Source organism: Ovis aries, chromosome 4, assembly GCF_016772045.2.
Source record: "Ovis aries strain OAR_USU_Benz2616 breed Rambouillet chromosome 4, ARS-UI_Ramb_v3.0, whole genome shotgun sequence".
Classification (NCBI taxonomy): domain Eukaryota; kingdom Metazoa; phylum Chordata; class Mammalia; order Artiodactyla; family Bovidae; genus Ovis; species Ovis aries.
In genome coordinates, this window is record NC_056057.1 from 96562729 (window position 1) to 96583556 (window position 20828).

At 40.0% G+C, this 20828-nt stretch overlaps 1 protein-coding gene and 1 long non-coding RNA gene across 3 annotated transcripts in view; one reads left to right on the forward strand and one right to left on the reverse strand.

The window, feature by feature from the left end:
* MKLN1 (muskelin 1) overlaps positions 1–20828 on the forward strand; it is a 384978-nt gene that overhangs the window by 51297 nt on the left and 312853 nt on the right. The gene's annotated exons all lie outside the window — the stretch shown is intronic.
* Positions 2470–20828, reverse strand: part of LOC132659706 (uncharacterized) — a 76862-nt gene continuing 58503 nt past the window's right edge. For both annotated transcript variants that reach the window (XR_009600444.1, XR_009600445.1), the window contains one exon: positions 2470–19162. This is a non-coding gene — a long non-coding RNA (uncharacterized LOC132659706). The remainder of the gene's footprint in view (positions 19163–20828) is intronic.

The following is a 20828-nucleotide window of genomic DNA, read 5'->3' on the forward strand; positions in this document are numbered from 1 at the left end:
ACTTGCATGTAATTCCAGATGTCTCTTGACTTCCTACTTTTGCTTTCCAATCCCCTATGATGAAAGGACATCTTTTTTTGGTGTTAGTTCTAGAAGGTGTAGCTTTTTATAGAACTCGTTAACTTCAGCTTCTTGAGCATCAATTGTTGGGGCAGAGACTTGAATTACTGTGGTATTGAATGGCCTTGGAAATGAATTGAGATCATTCTGTCATTTTTGAAGTTACACCCGAGTACTGCTATTTGGACTTTTTTGTTGAGTATGAGAGCTACTCCGTTTCTTCTAAGGGATTCTTGCCTCCAGTAGTAGATATCATGGTCATCTGAATTAAATTCACCCATTCCTGTCCATTTTAGTTCACTGATTCCTCTGATGTAGATGTTCATGCTTGCCATCTCCTTCTTGACCACATCCAGTTTACCCTGATTCATGGACCTAATATTCCAGGTTCCTATGTAATATTGCTCTTTACAGCATCAGTCTTTACTTTCACCACCAGACGCATCCACAACTGAGTGTCGTTTCCACTTTGGCCCAGCTGCTTCATTCTTTCTGGAGCTATTAGTAATTGCCCTCTGCTTCTCCAGTAGCATGTTGGACATCTTTCCACCTGGGGGGCTCATCTTCTGGTGTCATATATTTTTGCCTTTTCATAACGTCTATGGGGTTCTTCAGGCAAGAATACTGAAGTACTTTGCCATTGCCTCCTCCAGTGGGCCATATTTTGTCAGAACTTTTCACTGTGACCTGTCCATTTCGTGTGGCCCTGTACAGCATGACTCATAGCTCACTGAGTTATGCAAGTGCCCCCCTTCACCACAAGGCTATGATCCATGAAGGCATTTGAATATGTACTTTGTGTATTATACAGTTCTAAACTGAAAGTTCTAAATCCTCATCATGAAAGATAAGGATAAGGTCCTGCCCTCAGAGACTTTATGTTCCAGTGATAAAACTTATACATAATATAGTTTAAAAACCCAGTGTCATATAAACAGATGAATCAGAAGAGTGGTATGGATACCAAGGGTTAAAAGTTCAAGGCAGGGTAATGAGGGATGGGGGAGGATGCTAAAGCAGTGAGGGGGGCTTCCAGGGAGATAGGAAATTTAATATAGGTCTAGAAGAGGAGGAAGCTAGCTACCAGAGTATGTATTTAGTTTAACCCCACTTGCCTAAAAATGAAATTAACAAAACTACAAGTGTATTAAATGCAGATAGAAATTGTTGGAAGTATACGAGCAAACTGGGAGGACAGAGTGCCGTCAGCAGGTGGTAGGGGAGGGGAAGGAAGGCTAGAGTTCATAGGCGCTTGCAGTTTCTGCTGTACATACACTTCTATATTGTTCAAATATTTTCCCAAAAAGGAGGTAGTCGTGCATTATTTTGTTTAAATAAAATACACAAAGTTTACACTAAGAATTGTAGGGCAAAAGGAAGAAGATATTCCAGGTGAGAAGAACAGCTTGAGTCAATTCCTGGGGGTGGAGAAATACAGGGTCCATGTGGGGAGCAGTGCATAGACAAGTGGGACCAGCACAGCAGGGAGGGAGTAGGATCCTAGATTGGAGCCAGTGGAGAAAGGCTATGAATGCAAGACCTAGGAGTGGGAACCTTTCACCTTTGACCAGAAGCAAAAGAACCTTTGAAGCATTTGGTTTGGGGTTCACTAATATAGCTGTGAGGCTCCCCAGGTGGCTCAGTAATAAAGAATTCACCTACCAATGCAGAAGACAGGAAATGCGGGCTTGATCCCTGGGTTGGGAAGAGTCCCTGGAGGAGGAAATGTTAACCCACAAAGAGCGGCAACCCACAAAGAGTCAGAATGAGTACACACAGTACAGCTGTACAAGGATTAATTTAATAGCGACTATACTTAATGACCCACCAAGTTGTACATGCTTGCTGAGTCGCTTAAGTCATGTCCAACTCTTTGAAACCCTATGGACCATAGCCCACCAGGCTCCTCTGTCCATGGGATTCTCCAGGCAAGAATACTGGAATGGATTGCCATTTCTTCCTCCAGGGGATCTTCCCAACGCAGGGATCGAACCTGAGTCTCTTCCATCCCCTGCTTTGGCAAGTAGATTCTCTACCACTTGGACCACAGACCCACAAAGTTAGATAGTATGAATTCAGGTCTGCCCATCTTACTCCCTGTGAATGTCCATAACATTTCTCTTACAGTAACTGCAGCCAGAAAGGCTCTGACTTTCACAGACCTAATGTCAGACTTTTCAAGAACCACTGAAAGATAGAAATGCTGTCAAATGCAATTGGGGAGCAGCCACTTATACTTGATCCACAGTATTAATTTCACCATAAATCTTTGTGTAATGTTTGACGTCTATGATGAATAATTAAAATGTATGAGGGAGATTTCAATCCTTAGCATATAAGAAATGACTGAGTCAAATTTGTAAAATTCCAGTGAAAATTACTTGATTTTAAAAATGAAAGTCAGATGTATTCCATCATATGGTATTTGTTTTATTTAGTTTGTCCTTCCTTTGGGTGAATTGGCAAAATCAACATTTTCTTTAAACATGTGATTATAATTATAATACTATTCAAACACTATATATGTATACATTATATTTTATTCATACATACACGTACAAACGTATTCATACAACAGACACAGTGTTACCAAAATCTGTAGCTGCCTAGGAGTGGGGAAGAAACTAGCCTACAAGACAATCTTGAAGGAAACATTAAATCTAATATGAGGAAAAATACTGTTGCTGGTTGAATCTTGAGTCATGCATTGTGACTCATTTTAGAGGATTGGTTTCTGGGTGAGGTGAATTTCTTTATTGACCAATAAATGGAAGAGAGATACATCAGAGACTAGAATGATGATGTGAGTTAGGTGTGTAAAAACGTGGTCTTCATCTACTGTAAATTATCTTGTAACCAGAAGTGATGTTTGAGGAAGAAATTGACAATTAAATTTAGTTTTTTTCAGTCTTCACTCTCCTTCCTTTTCAAACTTTAAAGACTTTTAATCCCCCATCTTTCCCCTCACCATCACGACCCCACTCAGTCTGTCCTTTTTTAGAGAGGCAGATGGCATTCTTAATAGACAAAATTGAGTTTCCCTGCCTGATGAAGGGAAAAACAAGCATGAGGGGACAAGAAAGATCCAAAAAGCTTTATTAATTACGTGGAAAGAAAGATTCCTGATTTCATATGTGGTTGCATTTTCCTCAGAACACCATTCTCCGGTTTTCTTAATCCTTCTTTATCTTTTAAAATTACTCTGTGGCCTTTCTTCCCATCACGAGGATAAGGGCAGCTCAAGGTATCTGACCTCCATGTGTTGGGTACAGGCAGGAATGCAAGGTGAGCATGTGCCTTATAAGATTAGGTAGACTCATATACATTTTAGGAAGACAATTTTTAGAATTAAAAAAAAATCCTTACAAAAAATCTTCTAGGACAAAAAGAATCTTCTCATCATGTTAATGTAGTTCTTAACACTGATTTTATCAATTTAATCCAGTAAATATGTACTCCTATCTGCCAAGTTGAATTTTTTAAATTGCGTGTAGCCGTGATAGAATTGTGCTAATCAACAGGGTTACAGAAAGAGTACAGAATCTCAGCTTCTAGTACAATTCAAACAGAGGAAGTCTGTTCTCTGCCTTCCTCTCCCCTGTTTCCATGTCTCTCTGATTGCCTCCCCAGCCTGTCTTCTTCCCTGAAAGACAGGCACCGTATATGCATCTTCATCTGGGAATGAACGCGTTGTTTGAATTGTATCTAAGTCTGGAACTCCAGAGTTGAAAAAAATTTCTTCCTGAGTTTGACGTTCTCTTACACATGGAAAGAAGATGGAGCTTCTGTGAATACCAACAGCGTAAGCAAAGGCTGAGAAAGGATGTTTATGAGTGCAGAGTTGGCGAGAAGGTCATTCTAAGTAGAAAAAATGAGAGCTGATTTCGTAATCACACAAAACCTTTTTTAAAGAGAGGAAGGAGTGGGGATTGGTGAAGAATTGATATGCTAAGATAATGCTGAGAGAAATTAGAGTTAGAAAATATTCTGGACTGAAAAATTAAGTACCCTCAGTTTATGTATTTGTACATCAACATATTTGAGATGAAACATAGAAAAATATGCAAAAACATAAATACCACTCTGCTGATGCTATTACAGGTCCTGCAAAATAAACGAACAAATCCCGCATTCATTTCCAGTTGACATCAGGTAGTTTATCAATGGTTTGTGACCTAAAATAAACTTATTATCTTCAGTTCAGTTTTGCTTTCCATCTCAGTTCAGGAATAAAACTCTGATGTTTCTTATTTATATAATATTTTTCATTAAATTTAATTTTATTTAAAAATATATAAACATTCAACACAGTTTATAACAAAAACTGTATTTACTTCCATGAAATAATTATTACAATATACAAATATATTTTTCTGTTGTATTTATAATAGTTTTCCTATTTTCATATTTACAGTACTTGCTCATAAAAATTATCTTATCTTGACCTATTTTAAATTATTATACATACTTCAATATTTTACTTTTATGATTAAAAAATATAATACTTTGTGGGCTTAAAAAGAAGTGGGGGGGAGGCTTCCCTGGTGGCTTAGTCAGGTAAGACTCTGTCTGCAGAAGACTCAGGTTCAATCCCTGGGTTGGGAAGATCCCTGGAGAAGGACATGGCAACCCACTCCAGTATTCTTGCCTGGAGAATCCATGGACTGAGGAGCCTAGCAGGCTACAGCCCCTGGGGTCGCAAAGAGTCAGACGTGACTGAGCGACTAACACTTTCACTTTCCCTTTTTCACTTAAAAAAAAAAAGATTGATATGTGTTTCTTCTTTTTTGTTTCTAGCAGCTAAATTTATAAGTTCTGCCTTATATCACAAACAATCCTTATTGGTACAAAAGTTTATATGTTGGGGGCCATAGATACTTCTTGTCCTTTAAGCCTTATTTATGAAGTTTTTGTCAATTGTTTCCTAATGTCCCTCATATTAGCTTGCCAGCAATAAGCAAAAATAAAGCTGGGACTGTGTCAAAAAAATTCTCTGGCCCACATTCATCCTTCTACAGCAGAGTTTACTCAATTGTGTTCCCCATTCAGCTACTGTGCCCGCCAACGGAAACAGCTAGTTGTTGTCTGAAATGAAGAATAATTGGAAACATGGTGCCTGTTTCTCTTCCTGCAAATAACAATTCATCCATTTAATATTCTTTTGGTGCTCTTGAATTCCGTGCTAGACAGTGTTGTGTTCGCTGTTCAGCTGAAGCCAAATGGAGAAATGTTAACCTTCTATCCTGCCCTGACCCTTCACTGGAAACTGACCAGTGACAGCCATCTGATGGCCTGGCACCTCCACCTTGAGTTAGTTATAAGCAGCGCTAGCAGCTTTATGTAGGTAAATTGACATCAAGCTGGAGAATGCTAGGCCAGAAGGGATAATAACAATTCTAGGAGATAACATTTCTAACTATTCTGAGCCTTCTGTGTGTTAGTCGCTCAGTTGTGTCTGACTCTTTGTGACCCCATGGACTGTAGCCCGCCACCAGGCTCCTTGCTCTATAGATAAAGGTAGAAAGCCCAGAAAGGTTAAGTAACTTGCCCAAGGTCACTCTGCCAGCAAGCCATAGAACAGACTGTCTGGTTTCATCACCTTTCTTCTGCACCCTGACCACAATATGTTCTCATCTTTTATGGCCAAATACATGATTGATTTTGTACGTGTTCCATCCACATATAAAGAGATTGTATATCCTCTTTTTGTAAGGTAAAAATTTATACTATATACCAACCACACATATATAGTCATATATATGTGCTTGTATAACAAACACAGATTATATCATTATAGTACTCCATATTCTCATTTGTTTTGACTTCATATTATATCAAATTTTGAAAGAGGTAACTACTACTATGACAACCATAGTAGTAGTTACCATCAAATTCTGCTTGTCTTTCTAGTAATTTTTATTTTTAAAAAACTTTTGTGCTATTTTTTATTTCTCCATAGCTGACAGCATATATATATATGAGTGTGTGTGTGTATTTATGTTTATATCTGTACCACAGGAAATTGAGCTGGCTGCATGTAAAGTCATACCCAGATAATAGTGGCTTAAATAAATAGAAACGTATTTTTCTCAAACATGAAAAATACCTCATAGTGAAAGAAATCCAGGACTGGTAATGGGGCTCCATGGTCATTTAGAATGCAAGCGCTCTGTGTCTTTCTGCTCTACCATCTTTAGTAAGTGGTGTTTATCTCCAACTCCTCAGTGCAAGATAGTTCCTGCAGCTTCAGCCATAACATACATATTCCAGTCGGGAAGAGGAAAAAAAAAAAGACAGAAAAGAATAACTTCCAGGCCCAACCCACTAACATCTGCTTACAATGTTTTGTCCATTCTTAATTGCAAAAGAGGATGGAAAATAATGTTTGTCTTGGAACACATTGCTGTGACAAATTAAAATGAGATTTGCTAGCAAGGGTGACAAGGAATGGGCCTAGGCATCTTGCATTCTCTTCCATGGGGCCTTTAATCATTCCATCCTCTCTTCCTTTCTAATGCTTCTGGCCTTGAATTTGATATTAATATTGCCATTCATGCTTTTGGGCTTTCCTGGTGGCTCAGATGGTAAAGAATCTGCCTGCAGTGCAGGAGACCCACATTTGATCCTTGGGTCAGGAAGATCTCCTGGAGAAGGGAATGGCTAACCCACTCCAATGTTCTTGCCTGGAAAACGCCATAGATAGAGGAGCCTGGTAGGCTACCGTCCATGGGGTCACAAAGAGCATGTCTGAACAATGAACACTTTCACTTTTATGCTTTTGTAATTGCCTGTTTATTTTCAAACTTCGTCACTTTATTTGAAGTTAATTTCTTATACATAGTTTAATTCTGTCTTCTGAGCCCAGTCTGAAAATTTTTTGAAAGGGAAATGCAACTCAAATTTTTAGTGGTCACTAGTATATTTATTTTTATTCATTTTTTTTTATTTTTATTGCTTGTTATACTTCACTGTTGTTTCCTCCCCAACCCACCTTGTTTTCCTTAGGTTTACTGGCTTGATCCTTTTTTAAAAGCTTTTTCAGGGACTTCTCTAGTGGTCCAATGGTTAAGACTCTGTGATTCCGCTGCAGGGAGCACAGCTTCGATTCCAGTTCAGGGAACTAAGATCCTGTGTGCTGCATGGTGAAAAAGCTTCTCCTCCTTTGTTAAGTTCAGAGTTTTCCTATGACGTGCTTACTTCTCTTAAATAAATAAATGCATATTTCTGACTGAGTAACCGGTATCCCTGTATCTCAGAGATTCACCATGAATATGATGAGGAAGAAATGTAATTTATTTCTTCCATAGTGAAGTAAGGTCATTGGCACCAAACACTAATTAAGGAAGTTTGTTTTCCTCATTCCCTTCAATATTACCTGTAGACAGCAATGAACTCTTAAGCAGAGCTGGAGATGAGCCCAGTTTTGACTAAGCACCATTCCTGTGCTCAGCACTTTCCAGATTCCTATCAGAGTATAACTATTGAAGCAAAAAGGAAAGTTGTTATCCTGGATTCTAAAAGTCCACATGGAATGAATTATGATAAGTATCCATCCTTACATTTCTCTGAGTCTCTCCTGGATGCAAAATAAGATACCATGGGTAATAAGGCAAACAATGAGTAACACTGCAGTCCACTTTGTGGCTTGCTATCCTTATTGTATTTGTTTTTAAAAGTTTTAAAACTTTTTTCAATGGAAGACTTGAGTTCTACAAAGTTTGTGGTAGTTCTATTAGGTAGTTCTATAAGTTCTATAAGTGCCTATGAAATTTAGGTTACTTGGTGAAATTATTAAACCATTTTTGGGTAACTTTTATGTTTGCATGAATATATTACTTCTGAAAGGAACCTTTTTTCCCCCTCATTTGGCTCCAAATTATACCTTCCACTTCATACCACAGCAGTATACTTGTTCCCAAGAGCAATCAAGGATCCTGAAATTGAACAAATGGTACATGTTACCATCTAGGCAGAAATTTTGCTATTTTTACCATGGGGAGAATATAAAAGAAGAAATCAAAGTTTTGTTAAAGCCATATAACTTCTACACAACTTCATCAATCTAATTTATATCTTTAGAAAAATATATTGTTATTTTAGGATTCCTATTGGTATGATGTGGCTACAAATGTGTATATGGTTTGATAAATCTTAGAATAACAATTTTTATGACAAAATATTTGTACTCTACAAAATTTTATTTATATATATAATCAAATAAATATACCTGTTACATATAAGAAGGCTCGGTCCCCAGTAGCTCAGCTGATAAAGAATCTGCCTGAATGCAGGAGACCCCAGTTCTATCCCTGAGTTGGGAAGATCTGCTGGAAAAGGGAATGGGTACCCATTCCAGTATTCTTGGGCTTCCCTGGTGGCTTCCCTCGTAAAGAATCTGCCTGCAATGCTGGAGACCTGGGTTCAATTCCTGGGTTGGGATGATCCCTTGGAGAAGAGAACAGCTACCCACTCCAGTATTCTTGTCTGGAGAATTCCATGGGGACTACAGCACATGGGGTCACAGGGGTCACAAAGAGTCAGACATAGACTGAGCAACTTTCACTTTGCTGAAACAAAGAAAACTCTCCACCTTGAAACATTTGGGTTCCAAATTTTCCCTGAGTCTCTCTGTCCCTTTATTATGAAGAATGGAGTGACCCCTTATTTTGCCACTCATTATATAATAAAGTAATGCTCAAAATTCTCCAAGCCAGGCTTCAGCAATACGTGAACCGTGAACTTCCAGACATTCAAGCTGGTTTTAGAAAAGGCAGAGGAACCAGAGATCAAATTGCCAACATCCACTGAATCATGGAAAAAGCAAGAGAGTTCCAGAAAAACATCCATTTCTGCTTTATTGACTATGCCAAAGCCTTCGACTGTGTGGATCACAATAAACTGTGGAAAATTCTGAAAGAGATGGGAATACAGACCACCTGACCTGCCTCTTGAGAAACGTATGCAGGTCAGGAAGCAACAGATAGAACTGGACATGGAAAAAAAATTAAAAAATTTAAAAAAAAAAGAACTGGACATGGAACAACAGACTGGTTCCAAACAGGAAAAGGAGTGTGTCAAGGCTGTATATTGTCACCCTGCTTATTTAACTTCTATGCAGAGTACATCATGAGAAACGCTGGACTGGAAGAAACACAAGCTGGAATCAAGATTGCCGGGAGAAATATCAATCACCTCAGATAAGCAGATGACACCACCCTTATGGCAGAAAGTGAAGAGGAACTAAAAGCCTCTTGATGAAAGTGAAAGAGGAGAGTGAAAAAGTTGGCTTAAAGCTCAACATTCAGAAAACGAAGATCGTGGCATCTGGTCCCATCACTTCATGGGAAATAGATGGGGAAACAGTGGAAACAGTGTCAGACTTTATTTTTTTGGGCTCCAAAATCACTGCAGATGGTGATTGCAGCCATGAAATTGAAAGACACTTACTCCTTGGAAGGAAAGTTATAACCAACCTAGATAGCATATTCAAAAGCAGAGATATTACTTTGCCAACAAAGGTCCACCTAGTCAAGGCTATGGTTTTTCCAGTGGTCACGTATGGATGTGAGAGTTGGACTGTGAAGAAAGTTGAGCACTGAAGAATTGATGCTTTTGAACTGTGGTGTTGGAGAAGACACTTGAGAGTCCCTTGGACTGCAAGGAGATCCAACCAGTCCATTCTAAAGGAGACCAGTCCTGGAAGGACTGATGCTGAAGCTGAAACTCCAATACTTTGGCCACCTCATGCGAAGAGTTGACTCATTGGAAAACACCCTGATGCTGGGAGGGATTGGGGGCAGGAGGAGAAGGGGACGACAGAGGATGAGATGGCTGGATGGCATCACTGACTAGATGGACATAAGTTTGAGTGAACTCCAGGAGATGGTGATGGACAGGAGGCCTGGCGTGCTGCGATTCATGGGGTCACAAAAAGTTGGACACGACTGAGCGACTGAACTGAACTGAACTGATATAATAATGGAGCAAAGAGACAAAGTTTCAGTTCTGTTGTTGGAAGTGCTTCCTTCCTATCATCACTGTTTCCTACATTTTAGGCAAAGGGAGCAAGGCATGGTGTCATAGGAAGTGAATAATTAATAGGTTAATACACTTAAAATCTACCACTTCTTCCTCCTCTTAAGTATTTTTCCTCTGGTATTGACTATGGATGAGGCTGGCCTCACTTCATCCCTGGGAAGTGAGAGAGACTTGAAAGAGAAAAATGCCTGAGGAAAATTAAAATTGTTTTAGGAAAATATACATAAATAAGTGTAATAAATATATATATATATATAATAAATACACATGAATAAGCATTTATTATTTTTGAACATTAAAATTTATTGGCACATAATGTAAGTTTAATGGTTACTAATGTTGAGTGAACACCAGGTTTACAGGATTGACCACATGTTGAAGCTGAATATTGGGTTCATAAGAATGGAGGTTGGGTTCATTCTTGCTCTTCTTTCTACCTTTGGGTATGTTTGAAACTTTCCATAATAAAAAGTTTTGAAAAGACAGTACATGAGGTCTTAGGAACCTGTTCTAGATTGGTTTATTCTGCAAAAGAGTCCTCTTTTTGTGTCCCATTATAAGTGCATCTTAAATATTTTCATCAATGAAGTTCAAAGCTAGTTTGGATTCAGTATGTCAATGAAATGCTTCCACCCTGCATATAAGTCCTGCAGTTGACACTCTATAATTGAACCTGGAAGAAAATAGGCTCACATGAATTTCATGAATTAATTGAAGATAATAAAAATTTTAAATTTCAGTAAGAGATGACACTTATTACCAAGAACAAGTCATCAGTTCTCTAGTTATTTTTACTTTCATTTTATTTGTATCCACGTATTAGATGGGGAGTCAGAAATCTATATAAGCTAATCTCTAGAACATACAACTTACTTTATGTCTTAGTATCCCCATTTCATTCTCCAGTTAAATGAAAAGAAACCCTGTAACTAAACTTTTTATCTTCCAGAATCATTTAAGAAATAACCATGTTTAAAAGATTTTTCTAATGTATCATATAGAATTCTGTAGAAATCTATTACTACAGAGAGATTGTCTCCTCTGCTAAGAACAAATAGAAAATAAAGACTGAATGAATGAATAATTCTAAAAATCTGTTTCATAGTGTCATCTCTTTGTGAAATTTCTCATACAAGGTGTCACATTTTTCATTTTCTTCTCATCTGGTTTGGACTTCGAGCAATGATCTGCTGCTCCTATGTATCAAGTATACTCTGGAATATAGAAATATACATAATCCTTGCCTTGGGTACAATGTGAGTGAGCTGATAAAGCATAAGAAAGGCTTTGAAACCCTAGTGAGTTACAAATGTACTGATATCTAGGAACCCTGTGTGATAGGTGGGACCGTGACATGCTTTGTGAATTTTTGTGGTTGGTTTGCTTAAATTTCAATCAAATTTAAAGGTAACTATGTGGTGAAATGCTCTAAGGGACATTTCACACAGTTTCAGGAAGATGTGGAGTGGCTTTGCCACTCTGATGAAATTAAATCCTGAGAAACTCCAATACTTTGGCCACCTCATGGGAAGAGTTGACTCATTGGAAAAGACCCTGATGCTGGGAGGGATTGGGGGCAGGAGGAGAAGGGATAACAGAGGATGAGATGGCTGGATGGCATCACCAATTTGATGGACATGAGTCTGGGTGACTCCGGGAGTTGGTGATGGACAGGGAGGCCTGGTGTGCTGCGATTCATGGGGTCGCAAAGAGTCGGACATGACTGAGCGACTGAACTGAACTGAACTGAAACAAACAGAATAAAGAGGGGAAGGGAAGACAATACCTTATCATTAAAAATCAATCAGATACTTACTGAGTGCCTCTTCTGAAGGTTTCTTACATTTCAGTAGCTAGCAAATCTTGGTTTACAAAATTCACATATGTTATCTTATTTGATCCTCCCAACAAACTGGTAAGGTAAGTAGGGCAATCTTAGGACAAGGAAACTGCATCTCAGAGGGTTCTCTGCTTCCTGCAGCCCTTATTCCCAGTGGAAGGGTGCAGGCAGAGAGTCACTACCCAGGTCTCCAGACACAGTCCTAGGGTCATTTTCCTTTGACCACTAGTCTTGCACTCCTCCATTTTATGCTGGTCCTGCAGAGGATTCAAAAGAAGTAAAGACATTATCCCTGCCTTCAGTGAGTTTATGATCTAGATTGGGAAATTGCGAGTTTTACATAATGAAATATGTTTAAAAAAAGCAGAAAACTAAGTGTTAAAAATTATATGAAATGAGGTATAAATACAGTAATGTCCAAATTCTTTTAATTAGAAAAATAAGGTGCTATAAATTCTACCCAAACCCAGAAAAACATGTTTGTGGGTACCCAAGAACACTGGTGGCACAGTGGCAAAGACTCCTCCTCCCATTGCAGGAGATACAAGAGACAAGGGTTCGATCCCTGGCTTGGGAAGATCCCTTGGAGGAGGAAATGGCAACCCATTCCAGTATTCTTTACTGGAAAATTCCATTGACAGAGGAGCCTGGCAGGCTCCAGTCCATGGGGTCACAAAGAGTCAGACACAACTGAGCGCGTGTGTGCATGCGCGCACACACACACACACACACACACACACACAGACGCACACACAGGTCAACTGGATGTTTCTCAAGTCTTCCAGTTTTTCCTGGAAAAGTCCTGTAATTAATTCCTGACTGGGAAGAAAGCCTGTAGAGGAGAAATGGGTAGAGAATATATTCTCACACCTTATCAAGTACTTGTGGGGACAATCTTGCAGAGGTCCACAGCGTCACATGGTTGCTTGTAAGAGCCAGTTCTTGAACTGTTGGATTCTTTCAGGCCTTTGCTGTGCCTCAGACTGAGAACTGGAGGCTTGTGAGAGCTAGTCCTGGGGGCCCTCTACTCCATCAGTGGAGGCCACCCAAACATTGCTTCTTTGCCTCTTTGTATTACCTAACTGCAAAGGGAGTAAAGGGGAGAGTCCAGTATTTCGAAGAAACCTCTTGGAGACAAGAGAAGGGGCACATTTGTTCTACATTCAGATGGACCAGGGACTTGAAGACTCTTCAGGGACTCTGTGATCACTTTTCTTTTCTTTTTTTTTTTAATTATTTGTTCCTTTGTTTTTGGCGGCACTGGGCTTTTGTTGCTTTCCTTTGGTTTGCGATGAGCAGGGGCTACTCCTTGTTGCAGCACACGTGCTTAGTTGTCCCGAGGCATGTGGGTTCTTCCTGGACCAGGGATTGAACCCATATCTCCTGCATTAGCAGGCAGATTCTTAAACACTGGTCCATCAGGTAAGTCTCTCACTTTTATTTTCTAGTGGCCTAATGTTCAAATCTAAAACTTTCCAAACCTATGTCTGCTTCAAAAGCAAAATTCTATTGGAAATAGCTGTTCTTTCTTTTTCAGCAGAGCAAGCCTGTTCTCAGAAGTGGCTGCAGGCCAGTTTGTGTCTGTGTCTTCCCCACTGAGCGGTGTACTGCCTAGGAGGCCCCATGGGGACTTCCAGAGTCATCAGTGAGTGACTGGCAACAATCCTGTTAAAAAATACACATGGCCAGCCAGGTTCACCAGCGTGTTGGACATGCCTCTGTAGGCTTCTTCAAAATGTTAATTGGCTTAAGTGTTGATTTGAGTGGACCAGTGTAGATGGATCTGCTTTATAATTCTACTTGCCACCAGGAAAGTCAAAACAGCAGTCACATGCTGGCAGAGCTGTACTGGGGTCATCCCTCAGGCATCAAGGCATGTCCACTCAAGAGCAGGGGAAGGCAGTGGGAGAAATGTTTGGAGTTCAGTATCAACTGAAATGTTATGTGAGTAAGTGTGAGGGTGCGCTGAAGAGACACACCCGTCCACAATTTCAGTAACACTGGTCATTTACACTGAGCACCTGAGGGCAAATGTGAATACAATTCTATCTGACTCCTAGGTTAAAGTTTATAACTGCTACCACAGCGCCTCCTGTATCATCAAAGATGTGTCCTTTGAATTACTTTTCCAGGAGTGGGAATGGATTTATGTTGAGTCACACAAACTTTCATTTCATCCAGTGACTGTGAACATGGACCCTGAAACCAGCTCTGTCATGTACTAGCTGTGTGACCTTGGGCAAGTTACTTAAAAATTCTCCATGACTCCAAATTCCCATATATGAAATGGTGGTAATTACACTAGCCACCTCATAAGTCATTATAAAAATTAAAGGAGTTTAGACATGTAATGAGCTTAGAACATTACTTGGCCCATATTAGGTACTGCATAACTATTAGCTATTTTCATTCATTCATTCATTCACCTAATATTAATTTACAATCTCTGCTCTGGACACTGCTAGGTGTTGAGAAAAAAGAAATAAGACACAGTGTGCCTTCAGAGGGCTTCTACTCTATAGTATTTGGGTTTGTTTTTTTTTTTTTTTTTTAGTCACTAAATTGTGTCTGCTTCTTCTGTGACCGCCATGGGCTATAGCCCACCAGGCTCTTCTGTCCGTGGGATTTCCCAGGCAAGAATACTGGAGTAGGTTGCCATTTCCTTCTTCAACATTATACTATAAGCTTGTGTTTTATTTATCTTTTTTTGCCTAGCACAAGCATCGTGAGGTACTCAATATATGTTTTTGAATGCATGATTGGATTCGAGAAATAGGCAGGTTTACCACTAACTTCAATTAAATGACTATATTTAACAGCGTCTAGCACATAGTGAGTCCTTGGTACTGTATAAGTATTGCTAACTATTTTAATGATTAATTTAGTAGACTAAATGCTGAGACTGAATGTGCAGACTAGAGGCTGAGGGTGAGGTGGTGGAGGTGCACTCAGGGAAGTCTTCCAAGAGGCAGTATCATTGAGCTGAGTTTTGATCAGAGAGTGGGCGTTAGCCAGTAAGAGAAGAGGGCTAAGTGTGTTCCAGGCAGAAGGAACATTGTGTGCAGAGCTAGAGAGGCGTGAAATAGCACAATACATTCAGGGAGCTCCAAGTAGGCAAGTACAACTGGAGCCTCATCCTCACTGTGACATACAGCCGTGCATTTATTAAATGAGTATCTGAGATTAAAGGCTAGGAAACGAAACAAAACAAATGAGACATTGCTTGTGTCACCCTGGCCTTTAGCATTAAGTAAATAACCAGTTATGGAGTGAGTGGCTACGGAATTTTAAGTTGTTCAGCATTGTCCTTGCCCTGCTACAAACGCTTTTAGTGTGTACAGCTTTGCTTTATAGTTAGCCCCTTCTTGTCTTCTGAGAGAGGAAATAAAGTCACTTAGTTTATTGTTTTTCAAAGTAATTGAGGTAAATTACAATAAAGTTGATGGGGTATAGGTGAAGATGTTTTTGCATAGTAACATAGGTTGCCCTAGATCAGGAGTTAGCAAACTGTGGCCTGAGGGCCAAATCCTATCCACTGCCTGCTTTTATAATTAAGCCTTTTTGGAAAAGGGCCATACCCATTTGTTTACATGTAGTCTAGAGCTGCCTTAGTGCTACAATGGCAGAGCTGAGTCGTTGTGCCCCTCCACTTCCGTTATCAGGTAGTTTTAAAATTCAGTTCAGTTCAGTTCAGTCACTCAGTGGTGTCCGACTCTTTGCGACCCCATGAATCACAGCATGCCAGGCCTCCCTGTCCATCACCAACTCCCATGTCCATTGAGTTGGTGATGCCATCCAGCCATCTCATCCTCTGTCGTCCCCTTCTCCTCCTGCCCCTAATCCCTCCCAGCATCAGGGTCTTTTCCAATGAGTCAACTCTTTGCATGAGGTGGCCAAAGTATTGGAGTTTCAGCCTCAGCATCAGTCCTTCCAATGAACACCCAGGACTGATCTCCTTGAGGATGGACTGGTTGGATCTCCTTGCAGTCCAAGGGACTCTCAAGAGTCTTCTCCAAAACCACAGTTCAAAAGCATCAATTCTTCGGCGCTCAGCTTTCTTCACAGTCCAACTCTCACATCCATACATGACTACTGGAAAAACCATAGCTTTGACCAGACGGACCTTTGTTGGCAAAGTAATGTCTCTGCTTTTGAATATGCTATCTAGGTTGGTTGTAACTTTCCTTTCAAGGAGTAAGCGTCTTTTAATTTCATGGCTGCAATCACCATCTGCAGTGATTTTGGAGCCCCCCAAAATAAAGTCTGGCACTGTTTCCACTGTTTCCCCATCTATTTCCCATGAAGTGATGGGACTAGATGCCATGATCTTAGTTTTCTGAATGTTGAGCTTTAAGCCAACTTTTTAATTTGTTTTAAATTTTTTCAAGTTTTAAAATTGGTCACTGTCAAAGGCAACATTGCTATCTAGGGACATGGATGTGACTGAAAAAGTGGAATAAATACTCTTTTAAAAACTCGCTATTAAAAAAAAAAACTCGCTATCCATGTGTTGATTTTTTTTAAAGTATTGCTAGTATATCTTCATTGTTACCAAACTTGCCTTAATTACTTAACTTGCCTTTTCTGGCTCTTTACGGAAAATGTTTGTCAATCCTGCTCTAGAGTCCTCTCTTCTAATCTGATAAATAAGAACCACCTAAATATTTAAAACACAGGATTGATTTGGTTTTAGAACCAAAACCATGGCAGATAATAGATTGTTGATTTTTAAAATTTGCCACCAAGGAGAAAGAAGAGTGCAAATACATTAGCCATACGGAGTACAATAAACATGAGCCCTTTATGGCTAATAAATGAATGAACATAGATTCTGTGACTGGCCTTCCAATTGGACTCTAAGCTTCCTGGCAGTGAGGAAGAAAAAAAAAGTAGAATTGGTTATCTGTATTGGTTACTTATTGCTTCATAACTTATTGCTTAAAAATTAGTGGCTTAAAATGGCCACCATTCATTATTTCTCATGAGACTGTGAGTTGGCTGCATGGGTTCTGTTAATCTAGTGTGGGCCTGGCTGATCTTGGCGGGCTTGTTCATGCATTGTGATCAGCTGGTGTTAGCTCTGGACTGGCTGGTCTGGGATGGCCTCAGCTAGGAACGGTCCTGTCTACCCCTCAGGAGCTCTCGCCTTCCAGCAGACTAACTGAGGCTTGTTCATGTAGCAGTGGCAGTTTCCAAGAAAGAAAGAAATTAGTACTACACATTTGAGCTTAGGCTAGGAACGGGCACATTATAACTGGCCTTGTATGCCAGTAGTCAAAACAAGTCAGCCAGCCCAGATTCAGGGAGCAGGGAAATAGTCTTAACTCTTGAAGGGAGGGATTGCAAAATCACATTGCAAGGGCACGTAAACAGAGGGGAGAGAATTGGGGCCGTGATTGAAATCAAACAGCATCTAAACCTGCATGTATTCCAACCATAAATTAAAAAACAAAGTCATCTCTGAGGTCTAAAGTGAAAAGGAGTATTCATCATATGTCTATTCAGCCCCACCCACAGATATGAATCATCATATCATTGTCTTTCACTAAGAGGACCAATATCTTCTTGCTAATGACAAATGCAGAGGAGTGGAAAGAAGCCTGTCAGAAATGTGGCATGTACTATATGAGCCCTAGGCCTATATTAAAATACCATCTGAATTTCACCAAGGAATCAGACTTGGGTTTAAAAAGGGGATGCTTCCCTGGTGGCTCAGATGGTAAAAAATCCGCCGGCAATGAGGGAGATCTGGGTTCGATCCTTGGGTTGGGAAGATCCCTTGGATGAGGGCATGGCAACCCACTCCAATATCTTTACCTGGAAAATCCCCATGGACAGGAGATCTGGTTGGCTACAGTCCATGTGGTCACAAAAATTCGGATATGACTGAGCGACTTTTACTCACTTAATAAGGTGACAGGGAAAATTGTTATCACAGAAGTAACCAATGGCTAAATCAAATGTTAGTCTTTGAGACTACAGACCTACAATACTCTTGCCAACCATTCTTACTTCCCTCCGCTTCCACGATCAGGTAGTTTTAAAATTGGTCAAAGGCAACGTTGCTATCTAGGGACATGGATGTGACTGAAAAAGTGGAATAAATAGTCTTTTAAAAACTCACTATCCATGTGTTGATTTTTAAAAAAGTATTGCTAGTATCTTCGTTATTACCAAACTTGCCTTAATAAATAATGTTAAATATAAATAGCAACAATAATGTCAGGAATCCTCTTCAACTGTTCTTTTCCTGGTACCATGTGTGGTTCCTTAGTCTATTCAGAATCTACTTGTAATACCCCAAAACTCTGGGGAGGGTGGAGGAAAGACATTAAAAACAGAAACAAAACTCCCAAACCCTTTCAGGCAAAGCCACACAACCTGGGTTTGGGAATCTTCTCTCTGGCCTAGAGCCAGTCAGGGTGTTTGGCCTTGTTCACAAGAAGCTGACATCTTCACATGCGGCCTTCCGGGGAGCTGCCACCATCAGACTTCTGTTGTAGCGGCGGTAGTACATGGGGAGGAACATGACAGAATTTAGGGAACTATCAGATGCCTGTTGGCTCAGCTATCAGGAGCAGCTGTGAAGGGAAATCTATTTCAACTTAGATCCAGTGAGAAAGAACTGAGCCTTTGACATTATCGAAGTGGTGAGGATGAAACTTTGAGCATACTTGAAGATAACCAGTCTCTGGGAGGGTCTGAGGGAGGTAAGTCTGTCTCAAGAAGGATAAATGAGGCTTTCAAAATTTGGTGTGCAGAAAATCAGAAGCTAACCTTGGGCAGGTCACAGAAAGGTTAAGTGATATATAAAATACCTGGCGGGGTACTTAAAAGAGTAGACCTCAACAAATGTTGGTTCTTTTCTTTTGTGTCTCCCATCCACCTTGGAGATATCTTAAAAAACAAAAGACCTGCCAGCCAGCTGCCATTGGAAAGATGTCAAACAGGATATGCTGCTGATCAGTGATTAACAATCAACAAAATTCACACTCAGGTGGATGGAGCAGAGCATGTCACCTTTCCTACCCCTCTCCTCATCGCAGCTGGGAGGCAGCACAAAGACATCCCTTCCTTCCTGCAGAGGAAGTGTGTGTGTTCTCTCAAACCTACCTTGGCATTCCTTGATGTCTTAGAGAAGCAGATGACCCCGGCTGAGCAAGACAGTCAGCAGAACAGCAGCCCTTGATGCTGCTTGGAAATTTCCATTCTTTGCTTGCAGCTCTGAAAAAAAAAAAAAAAAAAAAATCTAAAGAGCCCAGTAGCTGGGAAATTTCCACAATGGAAAATTTTAACATATTCTTTAGCTCTAAACTATGCAGGTTTATAGAGACAATTTTTTTTCTTTTGGTAATTTCCTTCTTTAACAATAATTTATGAACATGGTAATACTACAGCTGTGAGAACAGGGAGGGCAAGATGACTTGGAGAGGAATGGGTATGGTTTTGCTAGTGGGAGGCTGTGCTTTGTCACGTTTGACTACCTGGCCATGGAAATGCAGATTACTATCAGTGCAGTTACCAGTGGGTCCCAGACCCACTGGTTGGGAATCCATCCAAATAGAGACAGTTTGCTCAGGAGCACTGCAGAGAAATCTGTTTAGAGACTGAAAGTGCAAAGTGAATGGATATAACTGGAACAGGAGATGGTGGGTCCTGTTGCTGAAAAGAGCAATCTCAGGCAGATCTCTTTGACCACTGCTTCTTGAACCTAAATGTGCATATGAACCACCTAGAAATCTCGTTGAGTTGTAGATTCTGATGCAGTAGATCTGGGATGGGGCCTGGGACTCTGGTTCTAAATGGTCCCAAGGTGATGCTGTGGTTACCCTTCAGTGGTGCCCTTCTAAGGACTATTCTGTGAACGGCCAGACCAGAGAAAACATATCCTCACCATTGTGAAGCCAGCTGTCCTCCCATAGCAAAACACAGTCAAAGGACAGCTGGAAGTGAGCTCCCTTGGGGTTATTTTCTCAGATTACAGAGCTATGGTCTAAGAGAAGAACTGAATGTCTTCTGGAAAAGATGCCTCGTGCAACTCTGGATACAATGGATCTTTTGAAATGTGGGGATGCAAGCAGTTATTGGAAACTCATCTAATCTAGCAGGTTCAAGTTGATGGCTTCTAGAACTCAATGCCTGTTCAGAAAAATCCCTGTAAGAAACTGGCAAAGACTCCTACACTGGTTTGGTCTTCTGATTCTATAGCATTATGTCATATGGAGTGAAGCATAGATGAACTAACTCCTATTATTGAGGAAATACTGTTGGCCAGAAGGATATAACAGGCAGAAGGAATCTAGAAAATAAATTACATCCATCCCAGCCAGAGTAATTGTCTCATTTTTGATTGAAATAAATTGTGGATCAGAGGATTTTCCATTTTCTTAATAGCTGTCTTACCTTTATTCTACCTATTTTCCAGAAAGAACAGGTGAGAGACTGAGAGAGAGAGATCAATCTGGCATCTTTATTCTAGGGTGTTACCTCCAGTTGAGCTGTAATACGTCTGTGTGTGTATCTTTAAAGTGACATTTGTCCTATTTTTCATTTTCCATTCAATTGAGTTTTGGATGGCTTATTACTACTTACTCTTCAAATTAAAGTACACAGGAGCATATGGGGAAAAAGGAGGAGGGAGACTACTATCATGAAAATGTAGTGTTGAAATCAGAGTGTAACAAGCATGAAATGAATTTGATAGTTAAAAGTATTAAAATATGTATTAAAAGTCAACACCTATGCTAGTATCCCGTCATTACATAATATTTATATATTCTAAATGGCTTGTCAGATTATTTAGGGGTTTGGACTTCAAGAATTTCTAGAAGATTTTTAAAAATCTTCACTGTGGGGTTAAGGTATGATGATTCAGCATTGATGTAGACTT